General features: G+C 49.0%; 1 long non-coding RNA gene across 2 annotated transcripts; it reads right to left on the reverse strand.

Annotated features, from left to right (window-relative positions):
- Positions 1-637: 637 nt before the first annotated feature.
- LOC144295957 (uncharacterized) lies at positions 638-6,557 on the reverse strand. Of its 2 annotated transcripts, XR_013363109.1 has the most exons (4): positions 4,370-6,557; positions 3,587-3,764; positions 2,617-2,808; positions 638-2,375 (listed from the first exon to the last, which is right to left on the reverse strand). It is a non-coding gene; the product is annotated as an uncharacterized LOC144295957 (long non-coding RNA). The 2 variants fall into 2 exon arrangements; XR_013363110.1 differs by lacking the exon at positions 2,617-2,808 and having other exon boundaries at positions 4,370-6,556.
- Between the last annotated feature and the right edge of the window lie 7,474 nt (positions 6,558-14,031).

A 14,031-nucleotide genomic window follows, 5' to 3' on the forward strand; every position in this document is an offset into this window, starting at 1 on the left:
GTTCGGCGTCCAGGGCTCCCAAGGGCGCAGGTGTCTCTCCAGGTCAGAACACTGAATCAGAGCTGTGACCATCATCTGCAGTGGCTTCGACTCAGCAGCTGGCATCTCGGCTTGGGCCAAGAACTCAGCTCAGGTAGCTGGGACCGCCTGGATCACCTCAGGCCCTGAAGATGCAGCAGGCCCCACATTCGGATCTGGGGCGGGGTCTTGAGGTGGTTAAGGTGTTGCTCGGGGTAGAAGCCTGTTGCTCCACTGAGTTAGGTAGCTGCTTTAGTACTTCGACGACCTCTATACTGGGTGGTCGGTACAGTTCGGCCATCAGGGCTCCAAGGGCGCTATTGTCCTCCAGATGGGAAATGTGAATCAGGGCATTCGACTCAGCAGCTGGCGTCTGTGCTTGGGTCAAGCCCTTTGCTCTAATTGCTGGGACCGCCTTGATCACTTCAGGCTCTTAAGGTGCAGCAGGCCCTGCAGTCGGGCCCGGGGCAGTCTTGAGGTGGTTCAGGGTGTTGCTTGGGGTCGAAGCCGGTTGCTCCACTGAGTTAGGTAGCTGCTCCAGCACATCAATGACCTTGACAGCTGGTGTTTGGGCCTGTTCGGCCTCCAAGGCTATCAAATCAAATTGTCGCTCCAGTTCAGAATATTGAGTCAGAGCTGTGACCACCATCTTCAGTGGCTTCGACTCAGCAGCTGGCATATCGCCTTGGGCCAAGCCCTCTGCTACCATAGCTGGGACTGCCTTGATCACCTCAGGCTCTTAAGGTCCAGCAGGCCCCACATTCGGGCCTTGGTTGGGGTCTTGAGGTGGTTTAGGGTGTTGCCAGGTGTACACAGCCTTTTGCTCCACTGAATTAGTTAATTCCTCTGGCACATCGTTGATGTCAATAGCCGGTGGTGGGTCCTGTTTGGTCTACCGGGCTTGAAGCACCCAGGCATTGCTCCTAGTCATAATAGGGTATCAGAGCTATGAATGCCATCTACAGTGGCTTGACTCATCACGTGGCATCTCGGCTTGGGCTACCCCTCCTCTACAATAGCTGGGATTGAGGCAATGTCATCAGGCCCTGAAAGTGCAGCAGACCCCACAGTTGGACCTGGGGTAGGCTCTTGAGTTGGTTTGAGGTGTTGCTCCGGCTCCGTAGTGGTTTCCTCCTTGAGTTAGGCAGCTGCTCTGGCACTTCCTGTACCTCCACAGCCCATGGTGGGGTCTTTTTGCCACCAGAGCTCCCAAGGGCACTGGTGTCCATGTAGATTTGAAAAGTGAATCAGAGCTGTGAGTACCATCTGCTGTGCCTTCGACTCAACAGCTGGCACCTTGGCTGTGACCTCAGTTCCAATAGCTGGGACTGCTTCGATCATATCAGTCCCTGAAGATGCAGCAGGCCCCAAGGTCGGAGCTGGGGTGGGGTCTTGAGGTGGTATTGGGTTTTGTCTGGGTCTGCAGCCAGTTGCTCCACTGAGTGAGGTAGCTGCTCCAGCACTTTGAGGACCTCGATAGCCGAACGTGGGGACTGTTCGACCTCCAGGTCTCCCAAGAGCACAGGTGTTCCACTTGGTCGGAACATTGAATCAGAGCTGTGAACCCCATCTGTAGTGGCTTCGACTCAGCAGCTGGCATCTCAGCTCGGGCCATGCCCTCAGCTCCAGAAGCCTGGACTGCCTCGATCACCTCAGGCGCTTAAGGTGCAGCAGGCCACACAGTCAGAGCTGGGTCAGGGCCTTGAGGTGGCTCAGCCTATTGCTCGGGGTACAAAGCCATTTGCTCCACTGAATTAGTTAGCTGCTCTGGCACATCATTGAGGTCGATAGCCAGTGGTGGGGCCTGTTCGGCCTCCAGGGCTCCCAAGCATGCAGGTGTTGCTCCAGGTCGGAACAGGGAATCAGCGCGGCGACCACCATGTGCAGTGGCTTTGACTCAGCAGCTGGCATCTCGGCTCGGGCTAAGCCCTCAGCTCCAATAGCTGGGACTGCCTCGATCACATCAGGCCCTGAAAGTGCAGTAGGCCCCACAGTTGGACCTGGGGTATGCTCTTGATGTGGTTCAAGGTGTTGCTCAGGGTCCACAGCCATTTCCTCCTTGAATTAGGCAGCTGCTCTGGCACTTCCACTACCTCCATAGCCCGTGGTGAGCCCTGTTCGGCCTCCAGGGTTCCCAATGGCTCAGGTGTCCCTCCAGGTCGTAAACATGAATCAGAGCTGTGACCACCATCAGCAGTGGCTTCGACTCAACAGCTGGCATCTCAGCTAGGGCCAAGCCCTCAGCTCCAGAAGCTGGGACCGCCCTGATCTCCTCAGGCCCTGACGGTGCAGCAGTCCCCACAGTCAGAGGTTGAGTTGCTCTTGAGGTGGTTCAGTGTGTTGTTCGGGGGCCTAAGCTGTAGCACAAAGAAGACCAATTATCATCACCAGGATGGACTTTCCACAGCCTTCCCAAATCAAGGATGCTATTCCCACTGCTCAACCTGTGTTAGTCCAAGACCCCTGCAAATTTTCCCCAGACCACAGCCTGTGGGGATGGGGGTGTGAGCCTACCCTCTGCTCCTGGCCCAGCTGCTTGGAGGCTTGATTTGTGTGGCCCACCCTGTTCCTAACTTGGCCACCCCCAGTCCTCCTCACCCCCAGCCTCTGGCTCTGCTGGATATGGTTTCTGAATCGTTCGAGGTAACGCTTGGCACTGTTTTCCAGGTCTGAGCCTGGCAAGTCCTGCCCTGTGACTGCCAGTGGCTTCATTGTGAGGGACATTCTGGGGGCTGACAAAAATCCTCCCTATAGTAGTCCAGCCAGATTCCCAGCATGTAGGAGATAGGCCTGGGGAGGGACAGGTGGGCAAAGGCATCAGAAGACAGGGCTCCCTCACACAGAGGTGTCCCCAGGAAGCCCTGCAGGAACCGGAGCTCCTGGCCTGTCGGAGGCCAGTCCTGCTCCTTGTCCACCTGCCACCTGGCGGTCCTGCCTGCCACAGGCCTACTCACAAGGAGGGACTGGCACAAACCCTCTGTGCATCGGAGCCCATGACCAGCTGTGTGACCATCACTGTCTTTCCTGGGGAAGCGGGACTCCCTCCTCAGCCTGGCTCCCTTCCCACTTGCCCCTTGAATCCACCTGCAGGTGGCTGGGGGGGCAGGCGTCTAGCCTGTCATTACCCTCACTGTACACACTGTCACTCTGGGAATGTCCAAGCGAGGAGGGAGCAAACAGGCTCTGTGTCTTGCCAGGCCTTGCCGGGAGCTGCCCAGTACCACCACCTTCTCTCCTGTGGCTCTGTGCTGCCTCGCTCATGAGGACCCCCAGGGGGTGTCCTTCCACTGACTGTAATCTCCCACGGGGCAGGGGCCATCTGGTCTGTGAGCCCTCACTGGCTCTCCTGAGCACCTGCTGTGCACCCAGGTCCAGGTGCCACCAGATTGGTGAGAGCGATGCTCCCCACACTCTTTGCTCTGGGTCCCAGGTGTGGGGCAGACAGAGGGTTGGGAGGGAATGGGCATGGAGGAGGTCTCCCTTTGGGGTCCCAGTGCTCTCCCATAAATCCCGCACCCCATCCACGGCTCTCCTTTGATCTTTTCCTGAAGGGCCCTTAGACCTTTACCCTGTCACAGGAACTGCAGATGTGTGGGGTGAGGGTCCAGCAGCCCCTCCAACCCACAGCCCCCTCGCTGCCCTCCTGGAGAGGGAAGGCCCTCCTGCATGAGCCAGAGCTCAGTCACATTTCCCACTGCTCCAGGACTCTGTCGTTGTCATCACAGGCAGCTAGGATGCATCCATATCTAGAGGAGGGTGGGAGGCATCACATGAATTGACCTGTGGACCCGACGTCTCATCATAGCTGCTCTCACCCTCTGACCCCTGACTAGTCCGGAGACCTGAGGTGGGGGGGAGGGGTGTCAGCTCTGTGCATGGGGCCATGAGCAGCTCCTGGAGAAGCGCCTGCACCTGCTGGGGCTTCCTGAATGCTTGAGGAATGAAAGGGCTCTGGCCAGGCCCATGGCCAATATCTGAATGGGCCTGGGGCACCCCGGTGTCCCCGGGAACACCTACTCTGGTTGCCCCAGGACACAGACCCCCGATGGACTCTTAAACCTCCCTTTCAATGGAAAACAGCCCAGCTCAAGACCCTGGTGATGGTGGGGGAGGAGGCACAGGCTTCATCATGGGGAGAGAATGATGACTGATGAGCACAAGCACAGCCCCTCTAGCCGACCTGCCACAGGCCAGGCCCCGGGGGCTTCCCTACAGGACCCCACTAGGCCCTGTGTGACTCTATTTCAGTCAGAGGAGCAGCCCGAGGTTCCAGGAATTTCAGAAACATTCCCAAGACTCCCAACAAGTAGGTGGCCCATCCCACTGGGCTGTGGAGGGTCAGGGTGCTCACTTTGTAAACAGCAGGTCCAGTACCTCTTGGGTGCTGGCAAATTCAATCTAGGTCTTTGGAAAATTGAAAATGTAGAGGATGCCCCTGCACAGCAAGGCGAGCAGCAGTTGTTCTACTTCGTGCTCCAGCAGCTCTGTCTGGCTGGGGCTCATCGGGCAGATCTGATTCCTCCTCAGGGTTGAGGCCCTTTCACCCTGAAGTGGAACAGAGGGGACATGCAGCTTGCACTGTAGCCACCAGGAGGCCTGGGAGTTGGAGCGCAGACCAAAGCCTGAGCTCTCAGTGGGTGAGGGGGGCAGGAGTCCCCACAGCAGGAACACAGGGCTTGACACCTGCAGCTCAGTCACTTAGCATCTGACTCTTGGTTGTGGCTCAGGTCATGGTCTCAGCACCCTGAGATCCCGCCCCTGGAAGGCTCTGCACTTGGGGCAGAGTCTGCTTGAGGAGCCTGTGTCTCCCTCTCCTACTCCCTGCTCTCTGCCTGTCTCTTAAACAAACAAACTATCCAATAAAGAAATAATCTTAGAGGATAAATTTTCAAAAATATTTGGATCAATACAAGGATCTCAAGTGGGAGAGGTTGGTATCCCAGGTCCGATTGTCAGCACCTCCCTGCATTACCAGCTTTGCTCCTTGAATCTGACCACATGTCCCACTGTTGAGGTGCCAACATGGAGACCTTTCCTTGGGTGTGAGGGCTGCAGGATGTTCAGTGCTGCCCTGTGATTTGGCAACAGAAGGGAATCGCATCGAAGTCCTGCATCAGTGAAGGGCGCAGTGGCTGTGGGAACCAACTGGCCTTCTGAAATATTGTGCAGCACATGAGGCCCCTGTGCCTGACCCTGGGAGGGGGGCAGGGATGTGCTCTTTCAAAACCTAACTGCAGAGCAATAGACATAGTACAGTGAGCCCCGTATCCCTTTGGGAAAAAGTCTCCCAACTCATCAGGACCATGCTCAAGCCTTGGGGAAGGACCTCAGGCCAATGGGGCCTCCTGGGAGCTCCAGTTAGGAGAAAGCATAGCACAGTGCAAACTACTGGAGACTGCATGTGATGAGACATGGTGTGTCTCTTTTTAAAAGTTTTTATTATTTATTCATGAGAGACACAGAGAGAGACCAAGAGAGGCAGACACACAGACAGAGGGAGAAGCAGCCCCCATGCAGAGAGCCTGAAGTGGGACTCGATCCCGGGTCTCCAGGATCAGGGCCTGGGCAGAAAGCAGGCACTAAACCACAGGGCGACCAGGGATCCCCTGAAGGCTCTATTCTGATATTCCTACAAATCTGTGCACAGAGACTCTGCATCTGGCCCAGGCAGGGGCAGGGCCATGGGGGCAAGTTTGGGGAGAGGGGAATCCAGACTCCTGTGGGAGCAGGAGTCTAGGGAGGAGTCCAAGGGAGTAGCAGGCTGGCTTCTGGGACCTGGGGCCCTTCCTGCCACATTGGGGTCCTCGGTGTCGGGTGGCCCCAGCCCCTGCACTCACTTTGAGCCTGTGCTGGCCTCTGTTAGCTGTGCACCTACCTTCCTGTTCCTTGAAGCAGTGGAGCAGACCATCTCTTCCTCCCGCTCCCGCCCCATGTTCTGTGTGGATCTCTGTAAAGACAGTGCCCAGCAGCCAGGCAGGAGGCCTCAGCGCCCAGTCTGGCTGCCTTGGCTGGGCTGCACACCCAACTGACTCCATTCCAGACACACCACAGCCACAGTCGGCACACACCTCCCCCAAGGAGAGCAAAGGGATACAGCTGCAGGGCCTTGGGTTAACTCTGGGCTGGGCAAGAGGTACCTCAGGAATCCTCTTTCCACCCTGCCTACCATGACATCAGGGTGACCCTGAAGGGATCACCGGGGAACCTGCTGCCCTGCAACGTCCTCCAGCCTGGATGCGACCTGCCCACACATCTCTGTTTCCCTGAAACTGAAGAGGAGGGAATGGGGCTGCCCAGGATGGCGGCACAGGTGGCCTGGCCTGGGCTGCTCTGTATTACCTTACGTTGCCTCTTGATAAATGCCCTGAGGCATTTGGTTTTGATGGTGGAGCCAAAGTCTACAGCATTTGAACAAGCAGCGTCCCTGGGGTTCCTGGAAGCCAGAGTCCCCAGAAGTGGGAAAGCAGCAAGAGAACATCTTTCAGTAGCGGATGTCTCCAGCCAAGTGAGCCTGAGGTGGGGCTGCACTAGAATGCGGGTGCCTGGTTACAGGGGTTCCAAGTTCTGTTGGGCTCTGTGTCAAGGAAGTGACCTCACTTCCTGGGACCCCCTACTGAGTCCACTCCTGGAGGAAGCTTCAGGAGCAGTGCTCGTGGCTGCCGATGGCTCCCTGCTCCCTACAGGCAATGGTCTGTGTGCACACAGTGACACAACCGCACCCCTCTCCACAGGCCCCAGGGAAGGACTGTGTGCAGCCAGGGCCCCAGCCTGGAAACACACCTGGGTTCGGACACAACTTTCCACTCTTCCCTGGTTTTGACCCCAGAGAAGCCATTGTGCCCATCGGGGATGGTCTGTGTCTTGCCTGTGGGATAGGGATTATCCTAGCGGGTGCTTCCTCCAGACGTCCCCAGGCCACTGTGGCACCATATTTATGAAATTGGAGGCGGGTGTCACATGCAGGAAATACCTCCAACCACGTGTTCTTCCTTTGTGTGTACATGTGTCCAGGCCCACAAGGTCCTGTGTGCACACACGTGGGCACCAGTACTCTCATTCTGGAGGCCCAGAGGATGACAGTCCCACTGGAGGAGGGATGGGCAATAGCTTCCCATGATCCTAGGCTCCTGAATCCAAGGCAAACCCTACAGAAGGTGTCGGAGTCTTGGCCTAGAAGGTGTGAGGCCATCCTTATCCTGAAACTCTGCCTGTCATGTGTTATGGGCCATTTCCTCATTTCCACTGGGTGAGCTGTGGACAGCGGTGCACCCAGTGGGTCACCCTGACCTGGGCTCTTCCTCAGACTGGAACGTGTTGGAATGCCTCCCGTCTGGGCTGTCAATGCCCACCCCCACCCCCGTAACATCTCCATGTCTGTAGCCAGTTCCATCCACACAACCTTTTCCCAGCCCTCCTCAGGAATGAGATGGGCAGCCTTTGCCCCCAACAGAGGACACAGAGCTGGCTTCATGCCTCCTTCTGCCTCCTTCCCAGACTGTGATCCTGGTGAGGCAGTGGCCCTGCTGGGGTCTTCACCTCCTCCCCTCAGTGGCTCCCTGGAGCCCCAACTGCTGCATTTGTCAAAGCCCCACAGTTTGTCACAGCCTCACCTGCAGAGGTCAGGACCCAGAGGTAGCACCAGGCTCTTTTTCTAGGGAGCAATTGCTCTTTTCATTCCTAATGTTGTTCCGTATTTTGTCCATGCTCCCCCCCGGAGCATGAGCTCCGAGAGGGAGGATCTGTGCTCCCTCTTAGTGCCTTACCAGCTTTGGCACTATCTGTGCTCAGGGCTCAGCGGCTAAAGGAGCAGGTGGGAAGACCCATCCCGCCATGGGCAAGCTCAGCGGTGGGAGTCTTATTGATTTGGGGCATTTTTAAATAATTGTGCTTTTCTTTTTTTTAAGGAAACTCTGTGGGACTCAAACTCACGAACCCGAGATCAATAACCACATGCCCTTCAGACTGAGCCAGGCAGGCGTCCATTGGTCATTTTAGAACTAGTAGACTGATAACTATTTCAGTTAATTTGATGATCCACATTTTGTAGGTCTATCCCATTATACTGAATTACCAAGTGACTCCTCCAATGTCAGTACCGCGTCAGCACAGATTTCCCCACCCAACAGTGCTGAGTGGCTGTTCAGATTGGAGACTGAACTCATTCATGGGGTCATTCAGGAGCCAAGGTGACTCCTCCATGGGCCTCCTTCCTCCCTGGGAGGTCATGTACCTCTGCAGCCTACAGCACAAGGGGAAGAAGACAAACACAGGCACAAGGGAGGGGGTCTCCAGCCAGGTCTAGCAGGCCTGCATGTCCACCTTTATGCTCACTCTGTGTGTTATTTATTAGAAGTAGTATTAATTTTTAGGATTTTATTTATTTAAGAGAGAGGGAGAGAGAGCTTGATCAGTGGAGACAGGCAGAGGGAGAGGGAGAAGCAGGCGTCCCACTGAGCAGGGAGGCATAATCCCAGGAATTCTGCATCATATCCCATAAAACAGAGAAAACACATCGCCAGATCTGCTCCACAAAATAAACAAAAGGCATCTCCTCAAGCTGAAGGAACATTTTCTACTTGAAGTACAGACTGTCTGAGCAAAATGAGAGCAAGATTTGTGTGTGTGTGTGTGTGTATACATACATATGGAAATAATGCTGCCTATTTGAATATGGATATAAAAATGAACATGACCATTTATGAATATACATGGACGTAAAAAAGGGGAATGAACATTGTTAAAAATAAGAATTAGTGTGTTTGCAGGCATGTAGAATTGAAACATATGAGGGTGATCATAAAAAGGCAGCATGATGAATCAATCTAGTGAGTCTTCAGACTGTTTAGAAGCAGGAAACCTGCTGTCAGCCACAGAACTGTAAGTAGACAGTAGTCACTGAATCTCCAGCTTGACCACCAACTGAATTGAAATAGTGTTGTGTATCCACGCACACTGACAGAGAAACAGAGAAACAGATATAAATGTATACGCATATGCAGAACTAGGAAGTTAGCAGAGGATGCTCAACCACTGAGTCACCTGGGGGTCCTAGACTAAGCTAATTAAAATGTACAAGTGATTGTGTCATACTCTGTTTGTAATGTGGTAAAATTTCTCTTTACTAAGAAAGAGAGAGAGGGCAGCCCTGGTGGCTCAGCGGTTTAGCGCCACCTTCAGCCCAGGGCCTGATCCTGGGGACCCGGGATGGAGTCCCTTGTCGTGCTCCCTGCATGGAGCCTGCTTCTCCCTCTGCCTTTGTCTCTGCCTCTCTCTCTCTGTGTCTCTCATGAATAAATAAATAAATAAAAATCTTAAAAAGAGAGAGAGAGAGAGAGAAAGTTGGTGAAATAGGTGGCAGGAATTCAGGAGAGCACTTGTGATGAGCACCAGGAGATACATGGAAGTATTGAATCACTAGATTGTATGCCTACAACTAATATAACACTGTACGTTAACTAATTAGGATTAAAATAAAAACTGAATATTTAAAGAAGATGCAAAAATAAATAAAATTTCCCTGTACTGTAGGATAAAGGTTTGTCTTCTTAACGGCCTTGAAATGGCTGGTCCAGCCTCTTCCTCTACCCTCCCCCTTGGGTTCCTGCTTAGCCAAACCTTCGGTGAGCTTGCCACCAGCGTGCTCATCTGTCTTTGCAGAGAAGCGCTCCTTAGTCTTGGGGATCATCCAGGTTTTGAAGCCTCCTACCTGGATCCCAAAGCTCTTGCCAGAGCACTTTTTCTGTAGTTGGCTGGCTCATCATTGTATAGGGAGAGAGAAGTGAGGTGGTTTCTGTTGTGCCATCTCGCTGACATCACGCCTGGTTGTTCAGGATGGATCACAGGTCACTTCTGTTCAAGACTCAGTAATTTTGTCTGTAGATCATTAACCACTGAGAGAGATGTGTTGAAATCTGCCGTTATTGTGATGGATTTTTCAGTTTCTACAGTTCATTTTTATTGTGAAGTGGTTACTAAGTGCATGAAATTTAAAATGATTATAACCTAGTGAGTGAAACATTTTTTCCCTGTACAGTAATCTTTTTCTCTGATAATGCTTCTGTTTATTTTTAATTCTAAAAGTTAGCAAAAAATAAAATTTACTATGTTAACCACTCTTCAGTAGTGTTAAGCATGCTCATATTGCTGTGCAGCCAATCTTCAGAACATTTTTATCTTCCAACATTGAAACCTTTGCCCATTAAACATCATCCTCCCATTTCCCCCTCCTCCCTCCACTGGTAACCACCATTCTACTTTCTGTTTTTATGAATTTAAGTACTGTAGATAGCTCATCTAAATAGATCCATACAGTGTTTGTCTTTTCATGACTGTTTTCTTTCATTTAGCGGAATGTCCTTAAGTTTCAGCCATGCTGCAACATGTGACAAGATTTCCTTCCTTTGTAAGGCTGAATAGTATTCCATTGTAAGTATACACCACATTTTATTTATCCATTTACCTTTGATGGACATTTGAGTTGCTCCCACCTCTTGGCTATGATAAAGAATGCTTCTATGAAGACGGATGTCTCTTGGAGACCCTGCTTTCAATTCTTTTGACTACACGCCCAGAAGTAGGATTGCTGGATTATATGGTAGTTCTATTTTTAATTTTTTTGAGGAACCCTCATACTGTTTACATAGTGGCTGCACCATTTTACATTCCTATCAGCAATGCACAAGTGTTCTAGTTTATCCATATCCTTGCCAACATTTTTTTTTTTAATACTGGTCATCCTAATGGGTATGAGGTGAGCCTCATCGTGGTTGTGATTTGCATTTTTTAATGGTCAGTGATGTTGAGCATCATTTCATACATTTATTGGCCATTTATATGTCTTCTTTTGAGAAATGTCTATACAAGTTCTCTGTCCTTTTTTTCATTGGGTTACTTGTGGTCTTGCTATGAAGTTGTAGGAGTTATTTGTATATTAACTTATTGTCAAATACATGATTTGCAAATATTTTTCCCATTCTATTCATTGTCTCTTCACTCTCTGGATTGTATCCTTTGATGCACTTTGAAGTTTTATAGACCCCATTTGTCTATGTTTACTTTTTTTGCTGGAGCTTTCGTATCATAGTCAGGAAATCATTACCAGGTCCATGGATGTCTGGGTGGCTCAGTCAGTAAGCATATGACTCAATCTCAGCTCAGGTCTTGATCTCAGGGTTGTGAGTTCAGGCCCCATATTAGGCTCTACACTGGGTACAGAGCCTATTTTTAAAAAAAGAAAGAAATCATTGGCAGATGTAATATTGTGAATCTTTTCCCTATGTTTTCTTTCAAGAGTTTTATAATTTTAACTTTTATGTTTAGTTCTTTGATACATTTTGTGTTAAGTCTTTGTAGATGATGTCAGGCAAGAGCCCACTTTATTGTTTTGCATATACTCAGTTTTTTCAACAGCGTTTTTTTTTTTAAGATTTTATTTATTTATTCATGAGAGACAGAAAGAGAGAGAGAGAGAAGGAGAGAGAGAGGCAGAGGGAGAAGCAGGCTCCATGCAGGGAGCCTGACATGGGACTCGATCCCGGGTCTCCAGGAAGTCAGCACTAAACCACTGAGCCACCCGGGCTGCCCTCAACAGCATTTGTTAAAGAGACTATCCTTTCCCCATTGAGTAGTTTTTATGTCCTTTTTGAGGATTACCTGACCATATACATGAGGGTTTATTTCTGGTTCTGCTACACTTCACTGGTCTGTTTATCTGTCTTTATACCAGGGCAATGCTATTTTGACTTCTTTAGCCGGGCAATGTATTGAAATGAGGACATGTGAATTCTCCAACTTTGTTCTTTTTTTCCAAAGTTATCTGGGCTATTTGGCTTCCCTTGGTTCCAAATAATTTTAGGACGTATTTTTCGATTTCTGGGGGGAAAAATGGTATCAGGATTTTGATAGAGATTGCCTTGAACCTGTGAAGTACTTTGGGCAGCATTGACATTTTAGATATTAAGTCTATCAACTTATGAATGAAGCTATCTATTTTTTTGTGTTTTTTAAAACATTACTCTGACATATGTTTTCTCATTTTCAGCGTATGATTCTTTCACTTCTTTTGTTAGTCTTATTCCTGAATATCTTCCTTTTTTAGTGTTGTGGTAAATGGAGTTGTGTTCTTAATTTCCACTTCAAATTGTTCATTGTTAACATATAGGGATGCAACTGATTTTTGGTGTGTTGGTTTTCATTTCTGCAACCTTTTTGAATTTGTTTACTGCTTCTAATTTTTTTAATCCTTATGATTTCTATGTATAAGATCATGTTATCTGCAAATATAATTCTTCTTCTTCCTTTCCAATTTGGATGTTTTTTGTTTCTTTTTCTTGCCTAATTGCTCTGGCTAAGATTTCTAGTACTATATTTGATAGAAAGGCCAGAGTAAAGAACGCTATCTTTTTTTTAATAAATTAATTTTTATTGGTGTTCAATTTACCAACATACAGAATAACACCCAGTGCTCATCCCGTCAAGTGTCCCCCTCAGTGTCCGTCACCCATTCACCCCCACCCCCCGCCCTCCTCCCCTTCCACCACCCCTAGTTCTAAACAACGTTATCTTGATCATGTTTTTAGAGGAAAAATTTGAGTCTTTTGCTATTTTGTACATCAGTTGGGATTTTTTTTCATATTTGGTCTTTACTATGCTTAGTTGGTTTACTTTTACTCCTAGTTTAGTAAGAATTCTTTTCATGAAAGACTATTAAATCTTGTGAAGTGGGTTTTTTTTTTTCATTATTTGATATAAACATCTGGTTTTTAAATTTTTTTTTTCAATTTAAATTTAATTAGCCAACATATACTAAGTACATCATTAGTTTCAGATGTAGGGTTAAAATAATCCATCAGTGAACATGTGCTTTTTGTCTTTCATTCTGTTCACTGATTAATTGTTTTTTCATGTTGAACTTTCCTTGCATTCAAGAAATTCCCCTTTGTTGGGGTATATAATCCTTTCAATGTGCTATTGAATTTCCTTTGTTTATAATATTTTCTTGAGGATCAATATTCATCAAGGGTATTGATCTTTAGTCTTCTTGTAGTATATGTTTAGCTCCAATATCAGGGTAATGCTGGCTTAGTTATTGTATTTTTCTGCTCCGGAGTGTCTTTTTGGATCTTTTCTATGGTTTCTATCTTTATGTCAGTATTCTCATTTTGTCATCCATTTCCTGATTTCGTCTCATTGTTTCTCTTGTTGTCTTTTAGCTCATTGAATATATTTAACAAATTGTTTTCAATTCTTCACCAAGAAATTCAACAGTCTGTCTTTCTTTAGGATTCATATCGGGAGTCTTATTTTGTTTCTGTGACTGAGCCATGTTTCCCAGTTTCATTGTATGCTAGCGATCTGTTGTTGAGATATGGCCATTCAGAAAAAACAGCCTCTTCTCAGTCTTTATGGACTGGCTTTGTTCAGGGGAATACTTCACCAGTCAGCCCTAGTATCTAGAAGTTTGGAACCTCACCAGTATCTTCTGGTGATGCATTCTCTGGACCTAGTGTGTACTTTTAACTGTCTCAAGTTCCACAAACAGCGAGTCCCCAATTTCTTCTTAGAAATGTATAATTTTTCTCTCCCTGGCATCGGCATGTAAAACTACAGAATTTCTGCAGCTCTGGTGTTCTGTGACACTTACTTATATTTTCAGTAACCTCCAAACTGCTGCCATTCCCATCAATGCTCCATGTCTGATGAGGCATAAAATCTATATCACCCAGGAAGCCCCCAGACAAACCAGGGTGTTGGACTGATAGTCTACTCTGATTTGCATCCCAGGGAGGAGTCACTGTATTTACCCTGGTTGTGCCTTACTGATCTGAGTGGGGAGAGATCCAGCTGTACACAAAATGCCATGAAATCTCCTATGCTTTTAAAGGGAATCCCATCTTACTCTTCTGTTGGCCTGGGTCATACACCATTTCAAGTGGGCTCTAGAGTTCTCACAAAGATATTCGGGTTCATCTTTGTTGTTAACTTGTATTTCCATGGGTAATGAGGACCTGGAGC

The sequence above is a fragment of the Canis aureus genome, chromosome 24 (assembly GCF_053574225.1).
Source record: "Canis aureus isolate CA01 chromosome 24, VMU_Caureus_v.1.0, whole genome shotgun sequence".
NCBI classification, from domain to species: Eukaryota; Metazoa; Chordata; class Mammalia; order Carnivora; family Canidae; genus Canis; species Canis aureus.